We start from the raw sequence: 12648 nt of genomic DNA, 5'->3' as shown, positions 1-12648 counted from the left end.
TACTTAAGCTGGTTCAATGACTTGAAGTGAGAATATCTCCATCAAAATAGCAGTTCAGAGTTTCAAGTACTTTGTTGAGAGGCCAGCTGGCCCCCTCAAAGGAGAATATTTCTTAATAGCTGGGAAAGAAGAAGCCTGGTACCTTTGACCTGGAAGCAAAACTCTTCTGTTCTTCCTCAGGCTGTCATTCTTCTAGCACTGGACAAGAATCCTTATTGCAGGGTTCGGGCCACTGTGTACTTATTAAGGTTATATATTATCAGGCAAAAGCTACAATGACCATTCACAGGCCATGTGGACATTTTAGTCAGTTCTAATTGCCACAAGTTCTATATAAAAGTGATCTCAAAGATTGGATGTTTAACTGCGATGTAAAAAAAAAAAAAAAAAACAAAACATTTGCTTCATTTAGATTTTTATATTTTATCCCAAGGTATTCTTCGGTGGAAATAAGGAAACAATTTACGCTCCCACCAAACCTCGGCCAGTATCATCGACACAGCATTAGTACCTCTGGCTTCCCCTCTCTTCAGCTAGTAAGTATGAGTCTACCTAGAATTGCTGGTTCTCCTGAGATCTTCCACCCACAGCTAACTCCTAATTTGTACCGGTATTTTTTTTTTACCTGTTTTTCTCTTTAAAACAAAGTACACCTCTTTTTTATTTGGGGGGGGGGGGTGCTGGAGTTTTGGGGCTCTTCCCAAAGGTGCTCAGGGGTTACTTCTAGTTCTGTGCTCAGAAATTACTCCTGGCTCGGGAGACCATATGGGATGCTATGGATCAAACCCACATCTGTCCTGGATCATTCATGTGCAAGGCAAACGCCCTACCACTGTGATACTATTTTGCCCCCCAAAGTACACCCACCTCTTAAGGTTTGTGTTTCAGCAGTCTCTAGACTTAATGGGCTTCCAATTTCACTTACCGTATTTGCCGGCATATAAGACAACTGGGCGTATAAGACGACCCCCTAATTTTGCAGTTAAAACATAGGTTTAGGCCTATATTCAGACAGAACGTTCCTGTGCTGCATGTGTTCCTGTGCTCATGTACCACAGTGAGCCAGTCACAAGCAAAGGTCCAAAGGTTATACTGTAATAGACATCCTCTCTGATTCTGGCCGATCTGAGCAGGCTTTTTACAGTGTAGATTTGGGTACAGAACATTCTCTAATTTGCATGCATAAAAAGCCTGCTTGGATTGGCTGAGTTAGAAAGGCTGTCCGAGCAGCCTTGCAGTGATTGGTGCAGGATTGAGTTGGAAAATTCGTTTTGTGGCAATATTCAGACAATTTTTGTTTAGCTGCATGTTGAAACATTTTTCAGGATATACTCGGCGTATAAGACAACCCCAATTTTCGGTTGATTTTTTTTGTTTCAAAAGTCATCTTATATGCCGGAAAATACAGTAGATTATGAGACCTACTTTGGAGAAAGAACAAATAGCCTAAAACCTTGCCATTATTTTGTGTGTGTTTTTGGTTTTGGTTTTTGGCCACACCCAGTTGCCCTCAGGGGTTACTCAGTGCTCAGAAATCACTCCTGTCTGGGGGACCACATGGGATGCCGGGGATCAAACCCAATCAGTTTCAAGTCAGTTCCAAGTCAGCTGTGTGAAAGGCAAATGCCCTGCTAGCACTCTGGCCACAACCTTACCACTATTATAATGTACTATGATTTAAAAAATCTGTATATAGCCAAATCTGAAAATTTATAAGATACAAACCATGTATTTTTAACATGTTTTCTTAGAAACATAATTTACACATAATGACTTCCTTTATTTTAGGTATACAGTTCATTAAATCTAGTTAACTTATTGTTATTCATTCTTTTCTCTAATCCTAAAATGTCTGTGTGGTGTATGTAATTTCTTTTTTTTTTTTTTTAAATCACAGGATGCTTTCTTTATTCTGGGTTTTCTTTTAAATGCATTACCTGTTCACTCTTCCCTTTTAATAAAATGTCTTTGTTAAAAAAAAAAAATTCCCTGTGTCTCTGGGTAAGTCCATCTTACCTCTCAGCCTCCAGTTCCCAGCAATCACTGTACTGCTTCTACATCATAATTTTGCTTTTCATGCAGCTTCCTATCCTAGGAATCAAAAGTTATCAAACCTTCATTTTAAAACATCTCTTTTTTCAAATGCAGGAAGATTGACTGTGTTGTTCTATGAACTTTGTTTTCTGTTTCTGTATTTGCCACTGTATGCATTTGTATTTGAGGCCTAAATGCCAGCCATGTGCCCAGCAGGACTTAAATGAGAAGGTTTTGTAAAACCAGAAGTGAGGGCTCACTTCCTCTGTGAGGCGTGACTACCCTCTCTCTGCTCACTTCCTCACCCCGTACAGGGGTGCTTTCCTGCTTGTTCTAGTGGTTATCTTGAGGTTAGTATTTTTTTTTCTTCTCACTTATTACTTCAAAACCACTTCTGCTCTTAAAAATTTTGTAACCTTCCCCTGGGCTTCCTGTAGTCGCCATTTTCTCTCCTCTAACAACCCGCGGAATAACTATCTTTTAAAGGTATGTTCATGAGAGCAATTTATGATTATTTCAATAGGATTAGGTGTTTAGGCCAGGGAACTGAAATTATGCCTCTGAAAAATGTTTATCTCACCTTTTATTGCAAGAAAAATTTTAAAATAAAAATCTAATTGTGACTCACCCGGTAACTTACTAAAATATTCTTCATATTTGTACTTTGTTTTAGAACTACTGATCAGAGTAAAAGCACATCAAGTGAATATAGTCACATGTTTGGCAATAGTAAAGGAACTCTAAAGATCAACTTAACTTCTAAAAAATTTAAGTTAGTACAAATATATGTCATTGAAACCCAAAACATTATATATATATATATATATATATATATATATATATATATATATATATATATGTCATTGAAAACCAAGAAAATATTTTAAATGGTAGGATCAAATTGTGTTCTCTATATAGAATTCAGTTAGAAGTGGCTGGTGTACTTTTGTATTTTAAGTAAAGTGTGTGTTGGAGGATTGGTGGCAAGGAGTTTGCTACTTGTCTTTTGCTTTTGTGCATGAATAAGGCAGGCCTTGGCAGCAACTGTGTTGAGAAATAGCGTGCACATCATATTTATGAGAATTTAAGGAAGTTCTGCTAACAGTGCTTAACCCTGTCTTTTACAGTCTGACTTTTACTTTCATGGTGCAGTCTTAAATTTTTTTAGGAAAGACATTTTTAACTTATAAAAAAAACCCTTGGGAAAAGTCACAAAGAAAAACCATTGCATCATACTTGCAGGTATTCTAGTTACACTGCCTCAGGAGGTTTTGTTGAGTGTGTTTTTAATGAATTAAAGAGCTAGGAGGTCAATCTAACATATGATTTAACTACCCATTTTCTTAGAGACAGCAAACGTAATTAAAATGATTCACCTTTATATAGGATGGTGGAGGGATGTCAACACTGGTGGTGGGAATGGCCCTAATTCACTGTCACAATATGCCTGAAATACACCTATGAAAGACTTTTAATTCACAGTGGTCTCAATTTGTGAATTTTAAAATGTTTTAATTAAAAAAATTTAAATACATAGAATAAAAAAGATTCATCTTTAAACTGTGTTAGCCCCTGGTTGTTCCAATTTAGTTTGTAGAACATCTTTTCCCAGTCTTTGCCCAACTTGAGCACAGATTCTTGCCTTGACTCTTCTTATTAACTACTTAAAGTTCAACTGGCCCGAGCAAGCCATGAGGTGAGCTTTTAATTTCCCCACTTTTTTTTTTTTTAAACACTTGGCCTGCTTTGGAAATCTCTTCATCTGCTTGTTGTCCTGTAATGTTAGAATGAAGTGATCTCTCCACTCATCTTACTTCTAGAAATTTCCTTCAACAGAAATCATCAACATATACAATAATTTTCAATTTTCTTTTTCCTTTAAAAAAAAGTCTCTCATAGAAAGGTAACGACCATTTTCAGTAAGATTATTTCTGGCTGGTCTCAGGTAAATTGGTGGAGGAAAAAAAAGAACAGAACTAAATATCCAAGTCAAAGTCAACAACAATAAAATTAAGAGATCTAAACTTAAAAAAAAAGATTCATTTCTGGTAAGGCAGAAGAGTACTTTATACTAAGCCTTGCACCTTAAAGAAACAGTTTTTACAAGCTTACCTTAGAACCGAATCTATAGCATAGCAGTAGGGCATTTGCTTTGCATGCAGCTGACCTAAGATTGACCGGGGTTCGATCCCTGGCATCCCATATGGTCCTCCAAGCCTGCCAGGAGCGATTTCTAAATACAAAGCCAGGAGTATCCCCTAAGCACCATCAGTTGTGGTCAAAAAAACAAAAACTAACAAAAAATCTTATCTTAAATGTTTCCCATTGACTCAGATTCCAGTTGATTTTTGGTTGCATATTGGGGGACAGCTGAAAAATAAGACTTAAGTGCACTCTGACCTATGTCTCACATATTTTATACAGTTACTGTTTCAACAACCCTGCACTGAAGACCATGAAATTGTTCAAATTTTTTTGATATTCAGTTGATACCAAGTTATTTTAAACCCAGTAATTAGACTGTTACTTTGTCAGAAAGTTGGAATCTTAAAATATCTGGGGTGAAAAATATATGCCACTTATTAGGTAGATATTTGGGCATATCACATTATTTTTGTGGAATCCTCAATTTCCTAATATGCAATATTAAAATAAAAATGTCACCCACATTTTAATTGATGTAGAATTGCTTCATGGGTGCTATGTACATACTGGCTAATGTTTTGGTCTGTCTGCTTTGTACTGTGGCGATATTGTAGGAGATTAAAAGAAGATAGGCAGGAGAAAGTTCAATTCTGATGGACTTTGTCATTTATGTAGAGAATTGATTACATAGGGAAGTTGAACAGTCAGTATTAGAAATATCATGACAGGAAAGAAAGATCATGATATTATGGGAGCCAATGACCCAACAAGGAGAAAATAAAAAGACTTTAAGGAAAATTCTGAGCCTTTGATGCATGTTGGAGTCAACATTTGGAAACATGCCTTTTCCCAGGTTCTTCCTAGAATTCAGTTGCATCAGCGTTCCCTGGTTGGGAGTGGACCCAGCATCAGTATTTTAAAGTTCCTGGAAAGGGCAGAGGAGAGAGTTCTACAGGCAGCAGTATATATTTTGCATGAGGCAACCTCAGGTTTGATTCCCAGAATCTCAAGGTTCTTTGAGCACCACTTAGCACCACCACTAGATGTGACACCCTTTATTAAAACAAAACAAGATAAAAGTTCCTTGGAAATTTGACATGTGGTGGGTGATTTAAAGAGCACCCATAGTCAACAGTTTTTGGAACTGAAGATAATATCTATAGAACTGAGCTTACAGGAGAAGTGGGGCATTGGGAAGAACTCTTGGGAAACCAGTGGAGAGAAGTGGGTTCTCTGGGGATGGGTGTGGTATGGAATGATGTATTTATAAAATGTGTGATTAACAGTATTGTAAATCCCAATACCTCAATAAAATGGTTTGTTTGTTTTTAAATAAATATGCACAGATAGAAGTATTCTAACTAGGAAGAGCATAAAGAAAGACTTTTTTCTTTTCTTTTTTTTTTTTTTTTTTTTGATTTTTGGGCCACACCCTGCGGTGCTCAGGGGTTACTCCTGGCTGTCTGCTCAGAAATAGCTCCTGGCAGGCATGGGGGACCATATGGGACACCGGGATTTGAACCAATCACCTTAGGTCCTGGATCAGCTGCTTGCTAGGCAGACGCCGCTGCGCTATCTCTCCAGGCCCAAGAAAGACTATTTCTTTTGCTATCTTGCTTGCTCTAAATTTTGATGTGAAGCAAGGACCATTTGCTAGTCCTTTGAATATGTAGAGAAGTATAGTGACTTCTTATAAAAATCTGGTAAATCAATGAGAGGAAAGTTCTGATGACTTTTGTTTGATTTTATTGCTTTTTAGTTCAGTATAAATATTAGCAGTGATGATGGTGAATACATGCATTTTCATTTTGTTTTGTTCTATTTTGGGGCCACATCCAGCAATGCTCAGGGGATACCTCTGGTTCTGCACTCAGAAATCACTTCTGGTGGTGCTCAGGGGGCCATATGGCAGCATGCAAGGCAAGCACCCTACTCACTGTACTATCGCTATGGCTCCTACATGCATTTTCAAAGGGATAAAATATTTCGCATATTTGGAGGGATGGTCCTTCTAAGTGATACTTAGGTAGGGCCACTTCCAGATTTTCTCGGCCATTCAGGCTATACAAGATACAATTCAGACCTGAAGTGCTGAGGAACACAAGCAGTTCTTATGACCTCCAGGGATACACATGGAGGGCATACCCAGGGAGAGCATATGGCTTTGGGGATTAGTTGGGTGCATGCAAGGAATGTTTATTTTTTTTTAATTACTTTAAGCACTATGGCTACAAAATTATTCATGATTGATTTTCAGTCATGCAATGTATACAACGAGTCACCAATGTACATTTCCACCACCAATGCCTCCAGATTCCTTCCCTCCTTTTTACTCTCATTTTACTCTCTCTCTCTCTCTCTCTCTCTCTCTTTCATTTTATTCCTGTTAGACAATATGGTTTACACTATTTTAAGGAAGGTGTAAAATATGTATCACCTCCTTTCACCACCCAATTCTTGTCCAGAGTGATTGGTTCCAACTATCATTATCATAGTGAATCCTTTTCTACCTTAACTGAACAACTTCACTGTTTGTAGCAAGCATCCTACCAATGACTGGTCCTCTGGATACTATTACCATACTGTCTTTTATTTATCTCGTATCTCACAAATGAGATTATTCTATATCTATCCCTCTCCCTCTAATTCATTTCACTTAGCATAAGATGCTCTGTATCCATGTATAAGCAAATTTCATGACTTCATTTTTCTTAACAGCAGTGTAGTATTTCACTGTGTAGATGTATCACAGTTTCTTTAGCCATTCAGTCTGTCTTCTGGCACTTGGGTTATTTTCAGATTCAGGCTATTGTAAATAGTGCCGCAACAAAAATAGGAATACAGAGGTCTTCATGCATGGAATTTTTGGGTACCTAGAGTATATTTCTAGGAGTGGTATTTCTGGATCATATGGAATCTCAAGTTCTAGTTTTTTGAGGAATATTCTTATTGTTTTCAAAAAAAGATGGGATCAGTCAACATTTCTCAGCAGTGAATGGGAGCCCTTTTCTTTCACCAGCACTGATTGTTCTTGCTCCTTGTAATGTGTACCAGTCTCTGTGGTGTGAGATGATAGATTTGCATCTCTCTGATGATTAGTGATGTGGAGTTTTTTTCATGTGCTTTTTGTTTATCTGCGTTTCTTCTAAGAAAATGTCTTTTTATTTCTTCTCCCATTTTTGGATGGGGTTAGGTGTTTGTTTTCTTGTAAAGTTCTATCGGTGCCTTGTATGTCTTAGATATTAACTCATTATCTGATAGGTATTGGGTAATTCATTTCTCCCATTCTATGGGTAGTCTTTGTGTCCTTGTCACTGTTTCCCTTTGAGGTGCAGAAGCTTCTCAGTTTAATGTAGTCCCATTTGTTTATCTTCGTTTCTACTTGCTTGCCCAGTGGTGTTTCATTCTTAAATATACCTTTAGCTTCAGTGTCATGAAGTATTCTGCCTACATTTTCCTCTGTGTACCTATGGTTCCAAGTTTGATATCAAGGCCAAGGCTTTTGATCCATTTTGATTTAACCTTTGTGCATGGTAGTAAAGAGAGATCTGAGTTCACTTTTTTGCATGTGATTGGCCAGTTTTCCCAACACCACATGTTGCAGTAAGTGGCTTTCCATGCTCCACTTTGTATTTCTTGCCCCTTTATCAAAAACTAATTGATCATATACCTGGGGGTCAGTCTCAGAATATTTAAGTTGATTGATTGATTCCCTCAGATCCCATTGATCTGAGGATCAGACTTTATTCCAATACCATGCTGTTTCAATGGCTACTACTTTATTATACAATTTAAAGTTGAAAGAAGTGTTGCCTCCCATCTTCTTTTTCCCAAGGATTGCTTTAGCTCTTCATGGCCATTGATTGTTCCATATGAATTTCAATATTGCTTGATCCACTTATTTTAAAATTTTCATGGGTATTCTTATAGAGATTGCATTAAATCTGTGCTATAGGAAATATTACCATTTTAATGATTTTAATTCTCCCAATCTATGAGCAGGGTATATGTTTCCATTTCCTTGTGTCCTCTTTTATTTCTTGAAGGAATGTTTTGTAGTTTTCTTTGTATAGGTCTTTTGCCTCTTTAGTTAAGGTACTTGATTTTCTGAGGTGTAGTTGTGAATGAATTTTTAATATCTCTTTCTTTTATTTTATTATTTGTATATAGAAAAAACATGGATTTTTGTGTATTCATCTTATAGCCTTCCAGTTTACTATACAAATATATTGTTTCTGGAAGCTTTTTTGTAGAGTCTAGGATTTTCTGAATATAGTATGCTATCTGCAAAGACTAAGAACTTGACCTCTTTTGTAAGGTGAACCTAGCTAAACCCCTAAACAAAGATGTTTCTCGACTTCCTCTTCCTTGTAACCTCTTCCTTTGATATGTAAAAGCCCAGGATTATAAGACCTTCCCACACTCTGGTGGGTTTGGTTCTGTATGATAAGGAAAGAGTTGTGTTGGCTTGGGGCTCAGCAGAGAAAGCACATGGTAGAGAGAGGCCATGAAGTAAAAGCAGACTGACTTCATGAATCTTTAACTCACTGGCTTGGTATTATTTCTCCAGTGCTACCTTGCTTCATCAGACCCAGCTGTGTGAGGTTTAGAAACATGATGTCTGGGGAGGTCTCACCAACTCGTGGATATTCTTATTTTTCACTCTTCCTTTCCTATCTGAATGCCCTTGATATCTTTTTTCTTGCCTAATTGGTATGGCAAGTACTTCCATATTATATTGAATAGACATGGCAAGCTGGGGCAACTTTGACTTGTACCATATCTTAGAGGAACAGCTCTTTTAGTTTCCCCCATTGAGTATGATGTTTGATGTGGGCTTGTAGTAAATGACTTTGACTGTATAGAGGAAAGTTCCTTCAGTTCTGATCTTGTGGAGCTGTTTTTTTGTTTTTTGTTTTAGTTTTATGTTTTGGTTTTTGGGCCAGACCTGGTAACGCTCAGGGGTTACTCCTGGCTATACACTGGCTATACACTCAGAAATCGCTCCTGGTTTGGGGGACCATATGGGACGCCACCGAGGGATCAAACCACAGTCTGTCCTAGGTCAACCCCGTGCAAGGCAAATGCCCTACTGCTGTGCCATTGCTTCAGCCCCAAGATTTTTTTTTTATTCTGAGTGGATGCTGGACTCTGTCAAATGCTTTCTCTGCATTTATTTATATGATCATCTGCTTTTATGTTTTATGGTGTATTCTATTGATTAACTTAAATGTGTTAAACCATACTTGCATCTGTGAGATGAATTTCTACTTGGTCATGGTAGCTGTATGACCTTCTTGATGAGCTATTGGATTCTATTTGCTATTTGAATTCTATTTGCTATTCTATTTTGTTGAGAATCTTCACATCTGTGTTCATCAAAGATATTGGCCTATAATTCTCTCTTATTTGTGGTGTCTCTTCTGCTTTTGGATCAAGCTTTTTTTTTTGGGGGGGGTCACATCCAGCTGTGCTCAGGGATTACTCCTAGCTCTGTGCTCTGAATGCACTCAGGGGTTACTCCTGGCTCTGTGCTCAGAAATTGATTGCTCCTGGCAGGCACAGGGGACCAGATGGGATGTCAGGACTAGAACCACAGTCAGTTCAAATCGGCTGCGTGCTAGGCAAACACCCTACCATTGTGCTATTGTTCCAGCCCCAGTAATAGTAGCTTTATAGAAAATATGTTTTTGGTTCTTGAGTGCTCAGGAGTTAATCCTGGCTCTGGACTCAAGGATCACTGATGACAGTGCTTGGGGGATTATATGGATTGCCAAGGAACAAATCCAGGTGAACAGCATCAAGTTAATGCCGTAACCACTGTGGTATCTCTCTGGCCCCCATAGAAACTATTTGCGAGTGTTTTGGGAGTTTTTTTTGTTTTTGTTCGTTTGTTTGTTTTTCAGTTTCCTGGAAGATCTTGAAAAGGATTGGCAGTAGGTCCTCTTTAAAAGTTTGAAAGTATTTATTAGTTAATCCAATTTCCTGGGCTTTTGTTTTGGGGAAGCCTTTTGATTACCATTTCAATTATGATAGGTCTGTTCAGGTATTCCTGATCATCTTGATTCAATCTTGGGATGTAATAGGAGTCCAATAATTTATCCTTTTCTCCCAAGTTCTCTTGTTTTGTGACATTGAGCTTCTCCAAGTAATCTCTGATTACCCTTTAATTTCTGTAGTATCTGTTGTGACATCCCTTTTTTTAATTTTGATAAATTAAATTTATCTCTTTCTTTGTGAAAGAAAAATGGTTTATCAATCTTGTTATTTTTTAAACCAACTCTTGCTTTCACTGATTTTTTGGGATTATTTTTGGTATATCTCATTAATTAATTTCTGCTCTAGTTTTCTGGGAATGAAAAGCCATGTATATACACTAAGCCACTCTTTTCCATTTCCTCCTTCAAAGCTACTGTATCTTTGTTAAGCTTTAGTCTAGTTAATCTATCTAGGGATGACAGGGTGGTTTTGAAGATTACCATACTTTTGTATTTCTATTGATGTTTTTCTTCAAGTTTACTAGTAGTTGTTTTACTAGCCCAGGGGTGGCAAACAAGTTCGACACAAAGAGCCAAAATTTTAAACTGTGAGAGTCAGAGAGCCACACCACGCAGTGACCTGCCAAAACAAACACTCACACAAAAGCATATCATTTAACAATAATATATTAAACACATATTGCATTTTACCATTTTGAGTGAGGGTAAAAATCCTGTTTGCCACACCTGTACTAGCCCCTCATTTGGTGCATATATGTTTAGGAGTGTGATTTCTTCCTGATGTGCACATCATTTGATTATTAAAAATGACCATTTCTGTCTGTTCTAAGCTTTTTAAGCCTGATATTTGTGTCATCTGATATTAGTTTGGCCACTCCAGTAATTTTAAGGGAGTTGTTTGCTTGAAGGATTGTCCTTCAACCTTTGACTTTGGGTCTGTGCTTGCTCACATATTCAGATGCGTGTCTTGTAGACAGCAAATTTGTTGGACTCAATTTTCTGATCCATTTTACCATTCTGTGTCTCCTAATTGGTGCATGTAGTCTACTGACGTTGAGAGAGATTATTGTCATGAGATTTTGTGTCATCTTTTTGTAGAATAATGGTGTGTTTGTTGGGTTTGCCTTGCCTTAAAGTAGACCTTTCAGTTCTTCTTTTAAGGTTAGTTTTGAGTCTAATGTTCATGAGCTGTTGTTTATCTGTGAGTCTGTGTATCCTTCCTTCAAACCTGAATGAAAGTCCGACTGGGTGAAGTATTCTTGGTGAGTTATTTCATTGAGTTTTTTTTTTTTACTATATCCCATTATTGCCTTCGGGCCAGAAGGGTTTCTTGTGATAAATCTACTCTCAATCTTAAGGATGCTTCTTTGTACGTAGTTTCACTCTTTGATCTTGCTGCTTTCAGTATTCTATCTCTATTTATGGTTTTCATCATTGTGTCTAGGATGTACCTTGGGGTCCTTTGATTTGGGTCTCTTTTAGATGGTACTTCTAGGTTGTACAGAATGTAGGTGCATATACTCTTCAGCTCTGGGAATTTCTCATCTATGATTTCCTTGACTTTTGATTCTTCATGGGGATTTTCTTCCTGGATCTGGGACTCCAATGATTCTTATGTTGTTTCTATTGATTTATTCCAGAGTTCTATTGTCATCTGTTTGCTTATTTTGAGTATTTTTCCATCATCTGTTTGTTTATTTTAAGGCTCTTTTCCATCTTCTTCTTGTATTGAGGTGTTATGCAGCTTATCTTCCAGTTCATGGATTCTGTCCTTCCCAATTGTTACTCTGCTGGTGTGGCTTTCCAGTGAGTTTTTTTTATATCATTGTGTTTCAGTTCTATCATTTCTGTTTGAAGTTTTCTCATTTCTATTCTCATATCCTCTTCCATCTTGTTGCATGTCCATTCCATGGTTTCTTTGAGTTCTTTGAACATCTTCAACATTTTCTCTCTACAGTCCTTATCAAAAAAGCTTTAATGGTGGCTGGTACTTATCAGAACTACCATCTTCATTTACTAAATATGTGGGGTTCTGTGTTATTTAGCCATTGTAACCTTTTCAATGTGGTAGTGTTTCTTAGATGTTGTGTTGGGACTTATTAACTGGAAGAAATGTGCAGCCATATGATGAAGTGTGCTCTTCTAATGGTATGCTGGTACCATCCCATTTACCTTGAAGCCAGATCCTCTTGCTGTGCACTGGTCCTTCAAGGAATATTTCTTAACCTTTGTACTTTCTCCCCAGTCCACATTTTAACTTGAGTATGAAGAAGATCCATAATTTTTTTTTTTTTTTGGTTTTTGGGCCACACCCGGTGATGCTCAGGGGTTACTCCTAACTATGCGCTCAGAAGTCGCTCCTGGCTTGGGGAACCATATGGGACACCGGGGGATCGAACCGCAGTCCATCCAAGGCTAGCGCAGGCAAGGCAGGCACCTTACCTCTAGCGCCACCACCCGGCCCCAAGAT

General features: G+C 37.8%; 1 protein-coding gene across 1 annotated transcript in view; it reads left to right on the top strand.

Annotated features, from left to right (window-relative positions):
* Positions 1 to 484: 484 nt before the first annotated feature.
* The window catches only part of DOCK8 (dedicator of cytokinesis 8), a 192716-nt gene continuing 180552 nt past the window's right edge, over positions 485 to 12648 (top strand). The window contains exon 1 of the mRNA XM_049772796.1: positions 485 to 536. The gene's annotated coding sequence lies outside the window, so the exon portion shown is untranslated. The remainder of the gene's footprint in view (positions 537 to 12648) is intronic.

This window comes from Suncus etruscus, chromosome 1 (genome assembly GCF_024139225.1).
Source record: "Suncus etruscus isolate mSunEtr1 chromosome 1, mSunEtr1.pri.cur, whole genome shotgun sequence".
Lineage (NCBI taxonomy): Eukaryota > Metazoa > Chordata > Mammalia > Eulipotyphla > Soricidae > Suncus > Suncus etruscus.
This window is presented reverse-complemented; position numbering and strand designations above follow the sequence as displayed.